Source organism: Pelodiscus sinensis, chromosome 13 (genome assembly GCF_052426305.1).
Source record: "Pelodiscus sinensis isolate ZL-2025 chromosome 13, ASM5242630v1, whole genome shotgun sequence".
In the NCBI taxonomy this organism is placed as follows: Eukaryota; Metazoa; Chordata; order Testudines; family Trionychidae; genus Pelodiscus; species Pelodiscus sinensis.
The window spans coordinates 23,717,877-23,739,538 of NC_143064.1; the positions used below are offsets into that span (position 1 = coordinate 23,717,877).

Genomic DNA, 21,662 nt, shown 5'->3' on the forward strand with positions numbered 1-21,662 from the left:
AAGTTGTGTCTCTAAAGGAGGCATCTTTGGCGCCTGAGGGGAAAACTCCGGTTCTCCCTCTGACTGCGAGTGCGCCACCCCACGGGCGCAATTTGTAACGGCCCCATGGTAGACGGTAACTTTATCAAGGGCCGCTGCCAGGGTATTGCAGATGGCAGCCAGAACATCCTCTGATTTATAAGAATCAGGGCGTAGTTTTTTAACCTTTTTTATCCCATCTAACCTTTGGACCAATCCTATTAACAGGTGGTGTGCAGGTGATCCATGTGGGGCTCTTGGCTCGGGGGCCAAGATGGAGGGGGCTACCCCACAGAGTTTAATTACCCTGTTCACCTCTTTCCAGAGGCTAAGAGGGTTTGAATTAGGGGCTGTCTCACCCACTTGAGTGAGACATGGTTGAAGGCTATTATCGGCCGGGGTGGCCCTGAAGGTGGGATGGCAAGTTAGCAAGCAGCCCACATCGCTCAACCCCAAAGGAATGGTGTAGGTCCTACAATCATGGCCGTGTCCTATGACACAGACCCAGTCAAAAGTGTTAGGGGCCCCTTCGCGCTGTCGAGTACAGAGGAGGTGGTATTGCAAATGATTAAACTGATCCTCCTCAGAACCTGGGGTCTCAGTTTTAGCCCAGGGGCAACTATCAGAGTTGTCATGGTCTCCGGGGTTCCGGCATCCTGTTCGTGACGCCATGTCAGTCCCCATAATACACGAGGTTCGAAGGGATGCCGGAAAGGATGAGACCACAACTGGGGGTTTCAAAAAGTACAAACTGATTTTATTTTGATGGCGCCAGACAATCATCAGAACAAAAATTAAACAGATTGCCAGACAACACAAAACAATTCCCTGAGGCTTTTCTAAATCACAATAATTCCCAATAACTGCCCAGGGGTTAGGAACAGTTGAATTAACACTGGTATTATCCATAGGGCTGACTATTTACACAACTTTATACAAGGAAACAGTAAAAAACCTAAACCACAACTATTTATAAACTAACTTAGTAACTTTTTAGCCACTGTCACTTGGCAAGCAATAAGGACAACTAAAAAATCAATTAGGATAGGGATGATGGTGGGGGGGGGGGGGGTGTTATACCAGTTCTGGAGACAGCAGGAACACAAGTACCGGTCACACGCTCATAAACTGTCTCCACTCGGGTCGACCAACTCGGAGTACGCTCAGTAAGACTCAAGAGCGGGGGGTGCAAGGCGTCTGGGTGATCAGGCCAGGCGTTCACTCAATGCGAATCCCCAGTGAGAGAGGGGCTGCCTGCCTGTTTTATTGCCTGTGAACTTATCACCCCATAGGTTGGTTTTTGCTGCAGTGGGTGGAGTAGCAGGCCTGAGCACCAGTCAGCCCACTGGCTGATCTGTTACTGCAATGGGTGGAGCGAGCAGGGGAAGATTATTAATTTACATGCCCTTATATGGAAAACACTCCACCTCACAGACAGAGCCCCCTATACCAGCCTCAGAGGTATTACAGGCTATGGCTCCCTGCGACGGGCAGTCATTCCTGATGTTCTGTCTCGGACAGGAGGCAGGGTTGAGGTGTATAAGGGACTCAGAGTAGAGGACTGCAGTGTGTGGGAGGTTCAGGAGGAAGGGCAGGGTGCTGGGGGTGGGAAGTAGAGAAGAGGGGTTGCGGGTCCTGGTGCTGGATTACCTTACTTGGCTGTGGCTGGGCTGCTGCACCTGGGCAGCAGTGGCTGGAGGAGGGCCAGGGCCAGGATTGTCACAACCAGATAGTGGCCTCCCCACCTACCCATGCCACAGTACGAGGGGGGGGGGGAGTTTGCTGCCAGCCCTTCTACAGCCATATGGGGTCCAGACTGTGGGGCCTGCCCCAGGATTGTGGACAGGTATAGGAAGCTGCGGCCAGATGGTTACTGGGACCCGATTGGGGCCTTGTTACCCAGGCTGCCATGGGAGCAGCTGCACCGCAGTCTCCCTCCCATCCCCAACTCTGGCACATTGAGCAAGCTGCCCAGACATACAAGGCAGCCAGCCTGGGGAAGGGCTGTAGCTGGGGCCAGGGCCCCGTGGTGGCTGCCCGGCTGCTCCCGGGGCAAGGCCAAGTGGCAGGCAGCTGTTCCATGTGCTAGGGCTGGAGTTGAGGCCACAGTGCAGCTGCTCCTGGGGCTGCACTGTGGCCCCACCCCAGGAGCAGCCACACCACGAGCTGGCTCCAGCTTCAACATATGGGGTAGTGGCCCACCATGAGGCCCGGAGGAGCCGGTTGGTGGCCACCGGGGCTTGAGCTGGGGCCACAATGCAGTTTTTCCAGTAGGTATAGCCGCACTGCAGTCCAGCTTCAGCTCCAGCACATGAGGTAGCCAAATATGGCTAAAAGCCATATTTGGTACCCAACTGAGCCATAGATCGGGCCTAGCTCCTCTGGGTTCATTGCGTTCCAGATTGAGAGAGCCAGCAGGAAGAGAAGGGGAGATAAATATTCTCTCCTTTGATGAGGGCATTGTCAATGATAAGCTTTTTTAAAATTCATTATTTAGGCCCCCCAAAAATAATGGCAACTGTAACAATAATAGTTTTTAAATGCTTATTATTTCTATTCTTGGGTTTGTGTCTTTAGGACAGTGGTGGGCAACCTGCGAGCTGCACGCTACCAAGCAAGTGATCCACTGACAGGCCAGGAGACATTTTGCTGACATTGAACATCTGCAGGCACAGCTCCCTATAGCATCCAGCGGCTGTGGTTCACCATTCACAGTCAGTGGGAGTTGCAAAAAGCAACATGGGCTCCAGGATTGTGCTAACCACCACTTCCAAAACTCCCATTTTCTGGGAACGGTGAACCATAGCCAGTGGGAGCTCTGGGGAGTAGCGGGGCTGTGCTTGCTGACACACGATGTGACTAAACTGTCTCCCGGCCTGCTAGTGGATTACCCTAACAGACTGCAGGTTGCCCATCACTACTTTGGGAGGTCATGCTCTCAAGCTTATCTCTGCAACCACGAACACTAGAATCTTTTTTTAAAGAAATGAAAACTTATATTCTTACATGATTGTGTAACTCCAAGAGCTTGGGCTTCACAAAACCTCTAAATATTTTGAGACTTGTGATACCATGCAGAGCTGTCCCTTACCTAGAACGATTCAGGGTGACTGTCCCATACCCCATGCTGTGAGGGGCCCACAATGGCTGCCTCAACCATCCTAAGCACGGAGCCCACAAGCAGCCTGGGGAAACTACCTAGGGACTTGGCACAGGGCAGAAGCAAGTGTCATGTCTCCCCTCCTTCCCCACACCACACTCACCACGGAGGTGGGAGCTGGAGAGGCCAATAGGTCCAGATGCTGGGCCAACAATTGGCTTGGGAGAATTTGGTCTGGCTTTCTCTTTGTCACACATGTGGTGAAGCAGAGCACAGCAGGTTGAGAGAGGAGGGCGGGGCAGTCAGGCTGCCAGTCGCTCCGGCTCCCGCCATCACGCTGAGTGCAGGGGTGAGGGTGACCTCTGCTGCCACCCTGCACCAAGCAGGATCCCCCAGCTCACATTGCTCAGGGGCTTTGGGCAAGGTGATGGAGTTTGTGGGAAGGGAAGGAGCAGAAGTGAAAGTGGAGCAGACGCTTATGGTGGAGGGGGGGCTGCCCTGAGACTGGAACATCGGGGAGGGGTTTGCCCCAGACCTAACACCCCTGAGGGACAGCCTTAATACTGTGAGAATTGATAATATTGTGATGGTGGTAAAATCAGCATTAATATGAAGAGTGAGAGCAGCAGTGTTTGTATGGCACTGCATGTTTGGCGGTAAATAATTTCTGTGCTCATGTGCCCTTTAAACTCTAGCTGGGTAAGTTACACAGAAAAGAGACACATCCAGGTATAGACCACTTAGTCAGCTTCTGTGGTCGCTTGGACACATCATCTGTCACCATTAATCTTACATTGACTCAGAAACGCAGGACAGTGGTTAACAGTGACTGACTTTGGGTTTGTATTGTCCAGTGCAAGAGCAGTAGTTCACAAAGACATCATTATGGAGCAGAACCCTCATTCCGCTAGCAATACTGAGTTTTAATAGGATGATGCCCATGGGTGGTTGGTGAAGGTAGGAAGGTAGGCCCAGCCCCCACAGGAGCCAAGCCACCTCCCTACCCCCCCAACAACACAAGGAGGTGGGGCAGCATGCCCAGCACCACCATGGGGAGGAGAGGAGGACGGGTGGGCGGGCATGTGTCCATGGCTCCAGCCTCCCAAGCCTGGAGCACGGGGAGAGTGGGCGGCACACAGCTCCTTCGTTCCTAGCCCTAGAGCTCAGAGAGTTGCAGAGGGCACGCTGCTCCAGCCTCCACGGCCCTGGAGAACAGAGAGGAAGGGTAGTGGATGGCCCCAGTATCCCCAGCCTGGACCATGGCAGCAACACTCTGCTCCCAGTATGCCTACATTAGGTGTTCTGGGGGTGAAGTGTGGGCGAGGCCAGGCTGGCAATTTGGGAAAGCAATGCCTTCCCCTGCCCATGATGATTCTTCTGGTCTTGTGTTGCAACAGGTGGGTTCACAGGAGATGAAATTTAGCATGAATTTCAGGACAGTTAGGGAGATGGTTGCTATTTGCATCTTGCTATGTATACACAGCCACAGTAGCAGTAGGGAGCATATGTAAATGAGCAGGGGAGTTCATTCTTAGTACGTACTGTAGATATAGTTTTAGATCAGTGGTGAGCAACCTGTGGCCCATGGGCGACATACAGCCCATTGGAGTTTTATGTGTGGGTTTTGCGACATTTTGTTTATCATTGTCCACATGCACGGTTGTCAGATTCTGCTAGTTTCTGTCCATGTAGTTTTTTCCGTACCAGTATTACTAAAGTGAGACACACCTAAAGCAAGGGTGCATGAAATGAGGTGTGTGCTCTTTGCACATAACTTTGACTGTGAGAGCTGTGAGCTCATAAGAACATAAGTGTCCAATCAAAACACTGCCACAATTCAGTTGTCTCACCCCACAAATTCTAGGTACTCAAGCACAGTTAGCAAAACTACCCTATCGTAGGAGACCATCTTGTTGTTATTGTTGTCTTGAGGCCCACTGAATGGAGGGCCATTCATGCTGTCCTTTCACTAGTCTAGGTTGCCCATTTCTGCCTTAGTTGCAGACAGTGACTTGTTTTAATGAGCAGGGCTTGACAATCTATGTAATCTACTCGCCTGTGGTGTGTAGATTACATCCCGGAAGAGCCGGTTTCAGGCGATCTGCGCATGCGCAGAACGCTGGAGAGCGTGGCTGGCGAGCAGTGCTTGCCGCGGCTCGGCGAGCCCTGTTAATGAGAAATATATTTGTGTGTCCGACTAACATACCAATTATAGGGTGCGATTAATTCAGGGAATTTTTGTGGTGCACTGTCCCACTACCCCAGATTCATGACTGAATTCTTTTCTTAGCTAATGTTGAATGGGCATTGTTGGGTGTCGAGTTGATCTGTATCTTATCTTCTCAGATGCCATGGTGGTGGGGTTCACAAAAATAAATATGAAGTTGAGAGGGAGATGGATCTCCAATGATATTTCATGTAAATGGACCCTGAACCATATTTAAAGGAAATATTCATTTCAGTTAAATAAAGAACAGTGAATAATGCTTTGCGATGCAGACCAATTTCTTTTGTTTCTTTATCTAACCTAGGCTTTTGGTTCTGCAATGATCAGCTCATAACAATAATCAGTGCAGTCTTCAATAAATTGCTTTATTGCATTATTATCTAAGAGGCAAAAGTAATGATTAGTAAGCTTGCAGGCAAGTTAAAATAATTTAATCTCAGTGTAGTTGTATTTAACATTTCTATAGCACTTTGGGCCAGGATGTCTGGGTACAATCCATGATGGTATTTAGGTGCCTACGTCTCATTTATAAGTGCCTACGTCATGTTTATCAATACCACTACAGATCTTAAAACTCCTGCTTGGTTGCCACCTAACCCAACATGTACCTAAACTTACTCAGCACTCCTGGACATGTGCATTGCAGCTTCTCCCTAGGCACCAGAGATAGATCAGTAGAGTACCCTACCAGAATATGGAATAGCCTGATGTAACGCTCCTCAATTTCTCCTATTTCTGCTCTTTAATTTAAACAATGGAATAATTAAATACAGGCAGTCCCCGGGTTACGTACAAGATAGGGACTGTAGGTTTGTTCTTAAGTTGAATCTGTATGTAAGTCGGAACTGGCGTCCAGATTCAGCCGCTGCTGAAACTGATCAGTTTCAACAGCGGCTGAATCTGGACGCCAGTTCTGACTTACATACAGATTCAACTTAAGAACCCCAGGCATCCCCAAGTCAGCTGCTGCTGAAACTGATCAGCGGCTGATTCCAGGAAGCCCGGGGCAGGAGCTTCCTGTAGTCAGCCACTGGTCAGTTTCAGCAGCGGCTGACTTGGGGACGCCTGGGGCAGAGCAGCTGGGGTGCTGCTGGGTTGGTCCAGTAGCGCCGCCGCTCCTCGGCGCTACTGGACCAACCCAGCAGCACCCAAGCTGCTCTGCCCCTGGCGTCCTGATTCAGCCACTGCTGAATCTGACCAGCAGTGGCTGAATCAGGACGCCTGGGGCAGAACAGCTGGGGTGCTGCCCGGTTGGTCCAGTAGCGCCCAGAGCGGTGCTACGGGACCAACTGGCAGTGCCCCAGCTGCTGTACCACAGGTGTCCGGAGCAAAGCCACGGAGCACGGGGGCAGCGGGACAGCCCAGACGCGCCGTGGCTGTCCTGCTGCCCTCGGGCTCCGTGGCTTTGCTCTGCTTTGCTCCCCGTCCCCCTGGTCTGCAGACCAGGGGGACGGGGAGCAAAGCGGCGGAACACGCGGGCAGCGGACAGGCCAGACACGTCTGGGCTTTCCGCTGCCCGCGTGCTCCGCGGCTTGGCTCTGCTTTGCCCCCCCCCGTCCCCCTGGTCTGCAGACCAGGGGGATGGGGGGGCAAAGCAGAGCCAAGCCGCGGAGGACGCGGCCAGCTGACAGCTGTCAGCTGACCGCGCGCTCCGCGGCTTGGCTCTGCTTTGCCCCCGTCCCCCCGTCCCCCTGGTCTGCAGACCAGGGGGAGGGGGGGCAAAGCAGAGCCAAGCCGCGGAGCGCGCTACCAGCTGACAGCCCAGACGCTTCTGGGCTGTCAGCTGACCGCGTGCTCCGCGGCTTGGCTCTGCTTGGCTCTGCTTTGCCCCCTCCCTCCCCCTGGTCTGCAGACCAGGGGGTGAGGGGGGACAAAGCAGAGCCAAGCCGAGGAGCGCCCGGCCAGCTGACAGCCCAGACGCGTCTGGGCTGTCAGCTGATCGCGCGCTCCGCGGCTTGGCTCTGCTTGGGTCTGCTTTGCCCCCCCCCCTGTTCTGCAGACCAGGGGGACGGGGGGGGGGGGGCAAAGCAGAGCCAAGCCACGGAGCACGCGATCAGCTGACAGCCCAGACGCGTCTGGGCTGTCAGCTGGCCAGGCGCTCCACGGCTTGGCTCTACTTTGCCCTCCCCTCCCCCGCGTCCCCCTGGTCTGCAGACCAGGTGGAGGGGGGGGGCAAAGCAGAGCCAAGCCTCAGAGCGCGTGGGCAGCGGACAGCCCTGTCCGCTGCCCACGCATTCCGCCGCTTTGCTTCCTCTCCCTGGTCTGCTGGAGACCAGGGAGAGGAACGGCGCCGTTCGTAACTGCGGATCCGACATAAGTCGGATCCGCGTAACTCGGGGACTGCCTGTAGTAATTGGGTGAGATAAAGAATTAGATAGCCATAGCCTAGTGCCGTGGTTACCAACCCTCCGATCGCGATCGACTGGTCAATCTTGGAGGTTTGACCAGTCGATCAAAAGGCTCTGGGGGTCTCCCTTCGCTGTCCCCCATCCCCAAGATGCAGGTCACGCTGATGCCTTCAGGGACCATGGAGGCGGCACGGGCTTTCTGTGAGGTCAGGGGGGGAGTTCTGCAGCTGCCCGCCAGGTCCTGGAAGTGCGCGGGCTACTCACCCTCTTTCCCCCACCGCCCCAACAGCCAGCACGGTACCTAAAATACTGGTCCATCGCGCACTGGGGACTTTGTTCCCTAGGGTGTGTCTAGACTACATGGCTCCGTCGACGGAGTCATGTAAATTAGTTTATTCGGCATAGTCAAAGAAGCAGTGGTTTAAATAATCCCCACTTCATTAAAATAAACATGGCCGCCGCGCTTCGCCAATGATCAGCTGATGCGACACAGCGCAGCAGTCTAGACATGGATCTGTCGGCTGGGGAAGCCTTTGCTGACCGATCCTGTAAACCTCATTGAAACAAGGCCTAGGAGGCTCTTGGAACCAGACCACATTGAGGCGAGTGGAGAAACAGGAGAAACATTTTACAGGACTATGTAGCACTTTAAAGACTAACAAGATGGTTTATTAGATGATGAGCTTTCGTGGGCCAGACCCACTTCCTCAGATCAAAGAAAATAGTCACAACCATATATACCAAAGGATACAATTAAAAAAAAGAACACATATGAAAAGGACAAATCAAATTTCAGAACAGAAGGGGGATGCGGGGGGGGGGTGGGGGAAAGGTAAATGTCTGTGAGTTAATGGTATTAGAGGTGGGGAAAGGTAAATGTCTGTGAGCTAATGGTATTAGAGGTGATAATTGGGGAAGCTATCTTTGTAATGGGTAAGATAACTGGGGTCTTTGTTGAGACCCACGCTTAGAGTGTTGAATTTTAGCATGAATGACAGTTCAGAGGATTCCCTTTCAAGTGCAGATTTAAAAGCCTTCTGAAGCAGGATGCAGGTAATTAAGTCGTTGAGACAGTGTCCTTTCTGGTTGACATGGCAAGAAACTGTTTTTTCTTTGTGATCCTGTCTAATATCTGTTTTGTGGGCATTGATCCTTTGGCGGAGTGTCTGAGACGTTTGTCCAATGTACAAAGCAGATGGACACTTTCGGCACTAAATTATATTTCAGGATGCGCAGGAATATGTATTCTTGATCTTATAACTTACTTGGTTAGGTCCAATAATGGTATCAGCAGAGTGAATATGTGGACAAAGCTGGTAACGGGGTTTGTTGCAAGGGAAGGTACCAGGGTTGGTATTAGTGTGGTATGTCCTGTGGTTGTTGGTAAGAATCATCTTGAGGTTAGGTAGTTGTCTATAGGAGACTATGGGTCTGTCTCCCAGAACCTCTTGGAGTTACATTGGCTTGTTTTGTGCTCAGAAAGACTTGTGTTGGTGGTGACCAGAGCAATAACAATGATAAGATCTATTTTTGTTTTTTGAAAGGGTGTTGGTGGAAAAGCTATATAAGTTTAGTAATAATTATATTTAATTCTTATGATGTCAATTCCAACTCCCATTACAGTCAACAGGAGATCTCATAGACTTTAAGGTCAGAAGGGACCATTATGATCATCTAGTCTGACCCCCTGCACAGTGCAGGCCACAGAATCTCGCCCACCCCTCTTAGAATAATCCTCTCACCTATGTCTCAGATATTGAAGCCTTCAAATACTTTGAAGACCCCAACATGCAGAGAGTCCTTCAGCTGTGATCTGTGCCCAATGCTACAGAGGAAGGCGAAAAACCTCCAGGGCCTCTGCCAATCTACCCTGGAGGAAAATTCCTTCCTGACCCCAAATATGGCGATCAGCTAAACCCTGAGCATGTGGGCAAGACTCATCAGCCAGACACCCAGAAAGTTCCCTATAGCAACTCCTATCATCCCTCCATTGACCTATTTCCAACTGATAATGAATGGTCAATTAGTTACCACGATCATGTTATTTCATCCAACCATCCCCTTATCATAGAATCATAGAACTGGAAGAGACCTCAGAAGGTCGTCAAGTCCAGCCCCCCGCTCTAGGCAGGACCAATCCCATCTAAATCAACCCGGCCAGGGCTTTGTCAAGCCGAGACTTAAACACCTCTAGGGATGGAGACTCCACTACTTCCCTAGGTAACCCATTCCAATGCTTCACTACCCTCCTAGTAAAATAGTTTTTCCTAATATCCAATCTGGACCTCTCCCACCACAACTTGAGACCACTGCTCCTTGTTCTGCCATCTGTCACTACTGAGAACAGCCTCTCTCCATCCTCTTTGGAACCTCCCTTCAGGAAGTTGAAGGCTGCTATCAAGACCCCCCTCACTCTTCGCTTCTGCAGACTAAACAGACCCAAGTCCCTCAGCCTCTCCTCATAGGTCATATGTTCCAGACCCCTAATCATTTTGGTTGCCCTTCGCTGGACCCTCTCCAATGCTTCCGCATCCTTTTTGTAGTGGGGGGCCCAGAACTGGACACAATACTCAGGATGTGGCCTCACCAAAGCCGAATAAAGGGGAATAATGACATCTCCGGATCTGCTGGCAATGCTCCTCTTAATGCATCCTAATATGCCATTAGCCTTCTTGGCTACAAGGGCACACTGTTGACTCATATCTAGCTTCTCATCCACTGTAACCCCCAGGTCCTTTTCTGCAGAACTACTACTTAACTGGTTGGTCCCCAGCCTGTAACTATGCTTGGGATTCTTCCGTCCCAAGTGCAGGACTCTACACTTGTCTTTGTTGAATCTCATGAGATTTCTAGTGGCCCAATCCTCCAATTTGTCTAAGTCACTCTGGACCCTATCTCTGCCCTTAAGCGTATCTACCTCTCCCCCTAGCTTAGTGTCATCTGCAAACTTGCTGAGGGTGCAATCTATCCCCTCATCCAGGTCATTAATAAAGATATTGAACAAAACCGGTCCTAGAACCGAACCTTGGGGCACTCCACTAGAAACCGACCGCCATCCTGACATCGAACCGTTGATCACTACCCGCTGGGCCCGGCCTTCTAGCCATCTTTCTATCCATCTTACCATCCATTTATCCAATCCACATTCCCTTAACTTGCTGGCAAGAATAGCGTGGGAGACCGTATCAAAAGCCTTGCTAAAGTCAAGGTATATAACATCCACTGACTTTCCCATGTCCACTGAGCCAGTTACCTCATCATAGAAGCTAATCAGATTGGTCAAGCATGACTTGCCCTTTGTGAATCCATGCTGACTATTCCTGATCACTTCCCTCTCATCCAAGTGTCTCAAAATGGATTCCTTTAGGCTCCCTTCCATGATTTTTCCAGGAACCGAGGTAAGACTGACCGGCCTATAGTTCCCTGGATCGTCCTTCTTCCCTTTTTTGAAGATGGGCACTACATTTGCCTTTTTCCAATCATCCGGGATTTCGCCCGATCTCCACGACTTTTCAAAGATAATGGCCAAAGGCTCCTCAATGACATTTGCCAACTCCCTCAGTACCCTCGGGTGCATTAAGTCTGGACCCATGGATTTGTGTACGTTTACATGGAAGTTGGATTGGGCCCATATAACTTTTCAACCTGAGATTGTGTTGCAGCCACAAACTGGGTGAAGTGTTTCAAACAGAGTGACAGTGAGGAAAGAGAAAATTTGTTTCCTGTGGTCATGGTCAAACCATTGGTCTCTTTAAAGCCCAGGAAGAGTAGACAGGGCCTCAGTGTCTAAAATTTAATCTGAAAGACAATAAGACACCCTCCACCACCCACGCACACAATAACTGTATGTAATTTAGTTTATCTGTACTGGAAGGATGAATGGTTGAATAGTGATAGAAATGTAGCCGTGTTAGTCTGGGGTAGTTGAAGCAAAATGCAGGACAATGTAGCACTTTAAAGACTAACAAGATGGTTTATTAGATGATGAGCTTTCGTGGGTCAGACCCACTTCCTCAGATCAAATAGTGGAAGAAAATAGTCACAACCATATATACCAAAGGATACAATTAAAAAAAGTGAACACATATGAAAAGGACAAATCACATTTCAGAACAGGAGGGGGATGCAGGGGGGGAAGGAAGGAAGGTAAGTGTCTGTGAATTGATGATATTAGAGGTGGGGAGAGTGGGATGTTTGTGAGTTAATGGTATTAGAGGTGATAATTGGGGAAGCTGTCTTGGTAATGGGTAAGATAGCTTGAGTGTTTGTTCATTCCTTTTTGGAGAGTGTCGAATTTTAACATGAATGACAGTTCAGAGGATTCCCTTTCAAGTGCAGATGTAAAAGGTCTTTGTAGCAGAATGCAGGTGGTTAAGTCATTGAGAGAGTGTCCTTTCTGGTTAAAATGGCAAGAAACTGTTTTTTCTTTGTGATCTTGTCTGATATCTGTTTTGTGGGCATTAATCCTTTGGCAAACTGTCTGAGATGTTTGTCCAATGTACATAGCAGACGGACACTTTTGGCACATGATAGCATAGATTATATTTCTGGATGCGCAGGAATATGTGTTCTTGATCTTATAACTCACTTGGTTAGGTCCAATAATGGTATCAGCAGAATGAATAGCTGGCAACGGGGTTTGTTGCAAGGGAAGGTACCAGGGTTGGTATTAGTGTGGTATGTCCTGTGGTTGTTGGTAAGAATCATCTTGAAGTTAGGTGGTTGTCTGTAGGAGACTATGGGTCTGTCTCCCAGAGCCTCTTGGAGTATGGTATCCTGTTCCAGTATAGGCTGTAGTTTATTGATAATGTGTTGGACAGGTTTAAGTTGGGGGTTGTAGGTGATGACAAGTGGTGTTCTATTGTTGGTTTTCTTGGGTCTGTCTTGAAGTAGTTGGTTTCTAGGTATTCGTCTGGCTCTTTCAATTTGCTTTTTTATTTCTCCGGGTGGGTAGTTGAGGTTTATAAATGCTTTGTAGAGATCCTGAAGCTTCTGGTCTCTGTCAGTGGGATTAGAGCAGATGTGGTTGTATCGAAGGGCTTGGCTATAGACGATGGATCGTGTGGTGTGTTCTGGATGGGAGCTGGAAGCATGTAGGTAACTGTATGAGTCGGTGGGTTTTCTATAGAGAGTGGTGTCTCATTTTCCATTGTTGATTTGTACTGTGGTGTCCAGGAAGTGGATCTCTCATGTAGAATGGTCCAGGCTGAGGTTGATGGTGGGGTGTAGGTTGTTGAAATCTCTGTGGAATATCTCCAGTGTTTCTTGGCCATGCGTCCAGATCATAAAGATGTCATCGATGTACCGTAGGTTGAGAAGGGGTGAAAGGGGACGGGAGTTGAGGAAACGTTGTTCTAGGTCAGCCATAAAGATGTTAGTATACTGTGGGGCCATGCGTGTACCCATGGCTGTGCCGCTGATCTGGAGGTATAAGTTGTTCTCAAACTGGAAATAATTGTGGGTGAGAACAAAGGGTATGTCTACACTAGAAAGTTAGTTCGAACTAACGGACGTTAGTTCGAACTAACTTTCCTAGGCGCTACACTAGCGCTCCGCTAGTTCGAATTTGAATCGAACTAGCGGAGCGCTTAGTTCGAACTAGGTAAACCTCATTTTACGAGGACTAACGCCTAGTTCGAACTAGCTAGTTCGAACTAAGGGCTGTGTAGCCCTTTAGTTCGAACTAGTGGGAGGCTAGCCCTCCCCAGGTTTCCCTGGTGGCCACTCTGGCCAACACCAGGGAAACTCTATGCCCCCCTCCCGGCCCCGGACCCCTTAAAGGGGCACGGGCTGGCTACGGTGCCCGTGCCAGGTGCAAGCCTGCCAGCACCCAGCTAGCAGACCCTGCACCTGGCACGGCACAGAGCCACCCACCCGATGCCCCCCAGCCCACCCCCTCTTGCCGGGACCAGGCTGGCGGCTCCCAGGAGCTTGCCCTGGACCGCAAGAGGCGGGCACCTTCCTGGGCTAGTGCGGACATCGTGGACCTCGTCCACGATCTCCGCACTAGGCACAGGAAAGTGGCCGTCTAGGGCAGGAGAGCTGCCAGCCTGGCCACCCAGGACCAGGTGTGCATGAAAATCAAGGGGGTCCACTGAGACCCCCGACACTGAGCCCTGAGCTTACAATGGCCGTACTGGGTCAGACCAAAGGTCCATCTAGCCCAGTAGCCTGTCTGCCAACAGCGGCCAACCCTAGGGACCCTGGAGGGGATGGACCGAAGACAATGACCAAGCCATTTGTCTCGTGCCATCCCTCTCCAGCCTTCCACAAACTTTGGGCAGGGATACCACTCCTACCCTCTGGCTAATAGGACTCCATGGACCCAACCTCCATCACTTTATCTCACTTCCCTTTCAACTCTGTTCTAGTTCTAGCCTTCACAGCCTCCTGCAGCAAGGAGTTCCACAGGTTAACTATTTGCTTTGTCAAGAACAACAACTTTCTCTTACTAGTTTCAAGCCTGCTACCCATTCCTTTCCTTTGGTGTCCTCTAGTCCTTCTTTATGGGAACTCAGGAAGAACTTTTCTGAATGCACCCTCTCCACCCAACCCCTGCTTTTAGAGACCTCTATCCTGTCCCCCCTCCGTCTCCTCTTTTCTAAGCTGAACAGTCCCAGTCTCTGTAGCCTCTCTTCATCTGGGACCTGTTCCCAACCCCTGATCATGTTAGTTGCCCTCCCCTCTCCCAGCCTTTCTCTTCCCCTCTCCCACCTCCTTTTCCCAGTCTCCCCCAGTTTTTTTCAATAAAGACAGAGTCAATGTTGGAAGAAACGTTATCTTTATTTTGTACATCAATAAGAAGGGGGGCTAGGGAAGGGCAAGTGGAAGGAGGTGAGGGAGGAATGGGGTACGAGCCCCCGATGGGGAGGACTGGGCTGGCTCTGCGGGCTTCTGGGGGTGGAAGCTCTCCTGCAGCCCCCCAATTACTCCCTCTCCCCAGATGGCAGCCTGCGGCAAGTGCAGCCGGGCTGATGGCCGAGTGGTGTGATGTGCCCAGTGTGGGCACTCAGGGCACTCCAAGCCAGAACTTCTTTGCAAGCGGGGCACCCCTTAGAACTGTGTGTCCGGGGTGGGGGTCGGGACCCTTTAAGCGCAGCCCTCGGCTAGCCTGAGACAGCATCTCCATGCTCTAAGTCCTCCTTTTATGCCCTGCCGGCACTGCTTCCGGCCATCATTAAGCCCTGTTCAGAGTCCACTCAATGTGGACTTACTAGTTCGAACTAGCAAAACGCTAGTTCGAACTAGTTTTTAGTTCTAGATGCGTTAGTTCGAACTAGCTTAGTTCGAATTAACTAATTCGAACTAACTTAGTTCGAACTAGCGCTGTAGTGTAGACGTACCCAAAGTTACATAGGTCTGCTATCAGGTTGGCAGTAGTGTCCTCTGGGATAGTGTTTCTAATTGCTTGTAATCCGTCTTCATGTGGGATGTTGGTATATAGAGCTTCTACATCCATGAATAGATGCTCTTAGCATTTGAATCTGCTTTTCTAGAGACTGCACATATCTGAAAAAGCACTAAGTTGTCCTTTCCAAACTCTTGGAATAATAGTTTTTCTTTTTCTATTTTTTTAAACAGATTCTGTCACATAGTACCACTTTGAGTCTGAAGCATTGTGGAAGTGATGTGCTCTTTTCCAGAGGGAATATCTCATGCTATTATCACTGCAGCTATTACTGCCTGATTTGGCTATGAAGCCATGCTTGAGGGGGTCTGGTTCCAGTGACTGGCTGGTGGATGCTGCCACAGCATGAGAATGATAGAGAATGAGTGTGCTGGAGGCGTAAATATTATGCCATGTCAAAGAAGAGAGAAAAGAACAAACTGTTGCAAAACCATAAGGTTAAAGCTTCCACTTCCACAAAGCAGAACCTTGGGCTTACAATGCCAGGAAGGGTCATGCTGAGGGCATCAAAATGAGCCTTCAGAAGGAGCCAGGCAGCAGTTGTGTAATGCTAGAAAGACCTTGTAATGCTGATTTTCAAAGAAAAGGGAAGAGGATATTGCAATTCAGATGTGAAGAAGTGTCTGTGCATAGACAAATAATTCATTTTGCTATAATTAGCATCAGTAAAATCCTGATTACTTAGCTGATTTCAAATAGCCTACTGTGACTCTAAAGTGCCAGACAGTAATGGCATTAACAGAACTCATCTGCATCAACATAATCAATACATCTTCGTTCCTATTCTAATTTCTATTTTCCATGTGAACTGGTCGAAAGACCATGCACGGAGAAGTCAGTGATTTGCTGTCAGACTGGAAAGGTGTAACTATTGGGGACCTGCAGCAGTCAATCCTGGGTCAGAGACTGTTCAGTATTTTCATTAATAACTAGGATGATGGAATGGAGAGTATGATAAAAAATATTATGGATGACCCCAAACTGGGAGGGATTGCAAGTTTTGGAAAATAGGATAGGAATGTAAAATCCCATTTAGGTAGTTAACTGGTTAAACATTATGTTTAACTGGCTAAACAGTGATGGGTGGACTGGAACATCCTCCCCCTCTTCCTGCCATGGGCTGCTTCAGTCCCTGCCAGTTAACCGTAACCAGTAGGCATCACCCAGAAAAGGTGATGTGATGCTTACAGGAAACCAGTTAATCAGTCAAATCCCTTAGATAGGATTAGAATTCAAAATTATCTTGACAAATTGGAGAAGTGGTCTGGAATCAACAAGACAAAATTTAGTAAAACCAAATGCAGAGCACTACACTTAAGAAAGAAAAATCAAATACAACTACAAAATGGAGAATAACTGGCTAGGTTGGGGTGGGCAATAATTTTTTATGAAGATTTGGTAAGCGGTAAAAAGCTGCACTTTTCAATGAAAGGAGTATGGGATGGAGGTTGGGTGCAGAAAGGAGCTCAGGGTAGGGAACTGTGGTACAGGAAGAGAGTGTGGGGTCTGAGAGGGAGTTTGGGTTAAGGAAGGGGTTGTGTGACCTGGGGCAGGGAATTGGGGTGCAAGGTCCAGGAGGGAATTTGGGTGCAGGAGAGGATTCTGGCCTGGGGGAGAGCTGTAGAAGGGGGCACAGGATCTGGAAGGGAGTTGTGACCTGAGATGGAGGAATACAGGAGATCTGAGTGGTGACCTGGGACAGGGATCTGGGATGCAAGAGGGGGTGGGGTTTCAGAAGCAGGCTGTGATTGGGAGGCACTTATCTAAGCAGCTCCTAGCCAGATAGGGTTGCCAGGTGTCCAGTTTTCACCGGACAGTCCGGTATTTGCGGGCTTCATCTGGTAAAAAAAAAACCAGGAAATACTGGACATGTGAAATGTCCAGTATTTCTTGTTTCCCTGGGACAGAAACCTAACGGGGACAATTTTTCCCTGCTGCAGCAGAGTCTAGCGCACGGGGGCAGGAAGGGGCACTTGCCGGGCACCACGCTGAAGGGCGCCAGACTGGAGTGGGAGCAGAACGCACTCTGCTCTGGTCCACATGACCAGCAGAGACCTGGGAGCTCCCTCTACACCAGCTGTGGCCAACCCACGGCTCTTGCCCCCCAAAAGTGCAGCTTGCAAAGTTGCTCCTGTGTCCCTCCCAAACTGTCCCTGCCCCCCACCAGTTCCCCCCACAGCCCGAGTTTCCCTGTGCTTACTGGGTGGAGCTGCGGGGTTTTAATAATGGTGCCCAAGATGGCGGCGTCTTAAAGGGGCAGCCTCCTTTTTAAAAAAAAATTAAAAAAAATTTTCCCCTCCACAAAAAAGTTCTAGGGGACTTCCTCCTCTCCCTCCCCCCCATTCCAACAACTTTGGTCTCTCCCTTTGTTTTTTTCTTTGACAGAATTTTTCCCCGGTGTTTTTTTTTGCGGGGGAGGAGGGTGTTCGATATTTTTTGTTAAATCATCTGGCAACCCTATAGCCAGCAGCCCAGCGTGACCCTCAGGCAGGCTCCTTGCCTGCCAGCAGCTTGTTCCATGTGGCTCTCTGCACCACATGCCAGGGGAAGGGGGTCGTGCACTGCTGCACTCCCAGTACAATCTCTCAGCTCCCATTGGTCAGTTTCTAAGAGTCCCAGCATTACCCGAGGGTTGTCACGGGGCAGGCCGCAGGCCAGAGTAAAAGGCCTGGAAGGCTAGATCCAGCCCATAGGTCCTTGCCTGTCCCAGGCTAGGTGGATGTACTGCTGATTATAGTGGATCACAGATTGAATGTGAGTCACCAACGCAGTGCCACACTTTAGATAAGATCTTGTCAAATTGTTGTTCTCCTTTGGACTCTCAAAAATTATTAAAGATTTAGAAAACCTGATTTTTGAGGGAAGGTTAAAAAATTGGCAATATTTAGTCATAAGAATAGAAGACTTAAGGGAAAACCTGAAAAAACAGTCTTTATCTATGCCAACGGCTGTTATAAAGAGGACTGCGAAGTAGGACAGGTTACACTTTCACACCCCTAATTTGCTTAGTTTTCAAGGTTTTACCCTGTCTTCTAAACTTTTATGTTGCCTACTACTGACACAATGGCTACGTCTAGACTGCATCCCTCTGTTGACGGAAAATGAGGTTTATTTTCGACAGATCCGTGTCTAGACTGTCGGTTTTTTTGAAAAAACTATGTTTCAAAAAAAAGTGATGGCCATGTTTTTGCTAATGAGGCACAGGATATTTAAATCCCTGCTTCATTAGCAATTTCGATGTGCCTAATCTACATCTCTCTGTAGATAGAGAGGTGTAGTCTAGACACCCAATGATTTGTGTAGTATCATTTTAACTTAAGCATTTAAATCGTATGACCTCAGGACAGTCAAGAATAGTAGGCACTCCTTAATACCACAACATAGTACCAACAACTTCTCATAATTCATCAGGATCTCTCCCTGTAGAATCCTGGATTTTCCTTGGAGAAGTTTCCCTTTTAAATATTCCACCAGGTTTAGCTTGTTGGTCCAAATGAAATTACAGCCCAAAAATATATTTACTTAGAAGTGTTTGTCAAGAAGTGTTGAAACTTGAAAAAATAGAGCTGTAATTACACATGCTAAGCTGTTTCAAATAGTTTGAGCGTATGTGTAAAGTTACCTGTGTAACCTTGTATCTTCAGTTTCAGACAGAGTAACTTTATTTTTATTCAACAGTCAATTTTAGAAATATTTGCTATATGTGTAACAGAGTTCAAAATGCCCATGTTTCTGTAACAAATTTTTTAATCTTGTTCCCTCCCCAAAAAGAGAGAGAGGAGAGGGAAATTTGGAAATGAATGAAGAGAAAGAAATATCCAGCCAAATCCCTGACCCCAAGCAAATTATTTTGGACCCCCTTTGCCCCCCAAACACACACACACTTTTCTGCAATTTCTCTTTCAACAAAATGGAGCATGTTTTGTACAATGTGCCAGACACACAGAAGGTACCTAATTAACAGCACTACATTTGGGCAAATTGCTCTAGCATCACACCATGGGAGGAGGAAGCATCCCATAAAGTCCCAAATTGAAATTATCCTGTAATCCAGGAGCAGTGGCTACTGCATGAATAATGCAGAAAGATTTTGAAATTGTAAAAAACACTTTGCAAAATTGCACTTTCCATCTGATGACAGCAAAACACCTAACTAAAACCAATGAATTTACACAAACTCCTGTGAGGCAGGCAAGTATTATTATTATTATCCCTTTTTTCAGCTGGAGAAACTTCAGGCACAGGATAATTAAGTTCCTTATCCGCTTTTTTTTTAAATCAGTGGAAAAACTCCCCTGGAGACAAAACCTTAAATGATGGATCCAATGTCATACTGGAAGTCTGTGATAGGAAGGCCATTAAGAAAACCCCTCATCTTCACATTTCTAGCAGAGAGGAGCATAGACCACTGGCTACGTTGAAGTGTGGAGATCACCCTGAAACCCCAGTACAGGAACCTCACAGTGAGGCTTCACCTGACCCTAACTCAGTGTAAGGCCTGGCCCTGACCCTCTCTGCCAGGTGTACCAGACATGACTGGGCAGGCTCAGCCCAGCATGATCCAAGTGTGGAGGGAGTTATTGTAGGGGATTCAGGTGTGGGGCAGTCTGGGTGTGGGTGACTCAATGGGAGATCTGGATGCACAGGTGCTCATTGGGTTCTGGAGCAGGGGCAATGGAACTCCGGTTGACCTCAAGGGAAGGTGGGGGTTGGTGTGGGATCCAGGTGCTGAGGAAATGGGACTTCATAGGGTCCAGATGCAACTTGCTGCAGCTCATTGGGCTGGAGATGTGAGGAGCTGGTTGGATGAGTCCAGGTTTAGGGGAGCGGGGCTTGTCAGGGTGAAGGTTAGATGGGTCTGCTTTAACAGGGGAGCCCCAGCTGCTTCTGAGGGGACACTGCATGCCAGAATCCTGTCCCTCTCCCACCAATTCCTCATCCTCTTTTCTTCTCCAACCCCTCCTCATACCCCTCACTCCCCATTCCTTCCCCCCACCTTCTTACCCCCATTCTCTCATTCCCACCCCCACCCCACTCCACTGCAGGGCATAGAAAACAGGAACCCTGTGGAGAGAGGACAAGGGGAGGGGATTGGGCAGCTATCTCTGCAGGGCTCATTGGGCTAGGCAACCCCTCACCATCACTCCACACACTAGCAAGGGGGAGAGGGACTGTGGGGAGTGCGTGTGGGGAGAGGGCAAGGGGAAAAGAGCCCCCAGCAGCAGGCTCAGTTAGCAACTAGGCTGGGAAAGTGAAACCAAACCTACCACCACTCCACACACTAGCTGGCGGGGGGAGGAGCCAACTGAGTAGAGAGAGAGCAAAGGAGGAGAAGGGGCTGGGCCAAGGTGCAAGGAAAGGGGACTGGATGGGTTATGGGGCTGCGCAGGAGAACAAACCAGCAGAGCAGGGCTAGCTATCCTGGAGCTAGTGAGATGAATGGAATTGCATGCTGCAAAACAGCTGTGACCACAGCTTCACAGGTAATTGATCAGCCCCACCCAGTCAGTCAGCTCCATTCAGGGAGCCCTGAGCCTCTGACTGAGTGGAGCTGATTAAGCTATGCTGCCATGCAGCTTAGAGCAGGCATGTCAAACTGGTGTTTGGCAGGTCGCATGCAGCCCGATCGAAATTTTTTTGTGGCCCACCATTACATTTTTATAAAAGAATAAAGTGCAGCCCACTGGTTAGTCAGAGCACGTGGCTGAGTGCAGATCACAGCTGGCTGGGCCGCTCTGTGTCACAGCAACTGCTCACGGCCGGGGCTGCTCTGCGCATGGCACCCAGCATGTGCTCACGGCCAGGTGGGCTGCTCTGTGCATGGCACCCAGCACACACACACAGCTGACCGCTGTGCTCACGCCGCCCCAATATGCCTGACAAAGAAATGTGTGGCAGCAGCAACGGCGACTCTGGAACCCACATATTAGATCGGGGGGAGCCTGGGAGTGCCTGACTGTGGGGGAGGGGAGAGGCATTAGATTGGGGGTGCCTGGCTTTGGGGGAGCAGAGGGCAATTGTGTTAGATTGGGAGTGCCTGGCTCTGGGGGAGAGGTGGGTTTTTTGATTAATATTTTGGTTTTTATTTATTTATTCCCAAATAAAATCACGAAATGTATATATATCAATAAATATATGTTAATTTTTTGCAATTGCACGAATAATTATGTTTTATAAAATCTCAAACTTAAAAAGTATCTGAAATTTTCACAGAAGCCTGTTCTATTTGATTAACCACTGTCTATACTTATTTTTATTTCAACAAAACAAGTTATGTAGCATATAACAAATTTTAAAAGTACCTTAAATTTATATTTAAATTAAAAATTATTTTATATGAGCAAATAACAATTTTACACATCAAATTATTGCATTATATTAAAACAAGACCTGAAAAAATATTATAAAATATACCTAAAACATAATCTATAATAATAAATAACTACAGCTTTCTGATGAAATACATTGTCTTTGGTGGCCCTGAAAGCTATCAGTTTTCGTTTATGCGCCCCTCAGTACACTTTGAGTTTTACATGCCTGGCTTAGAGGGAACACTGCTTG

At 48.9% G+C, this 21,662-nt stretch overlaps 1 protein-coding gene across 2 annotated transcripts in view; it reads left to right on the forward strand.

Moving 5' to 3' along the window:
* ZDHHC15 (zDHHC palmitoyltransferase 15) overlaps positions 1–21,662 on the forward strand; it is a 242,127-nt gene that overhangs the window by 179,933 nt on the left and 40,532 nt on the right. The gene's annotated exons all lie outside the window — the stretch shown is intronic.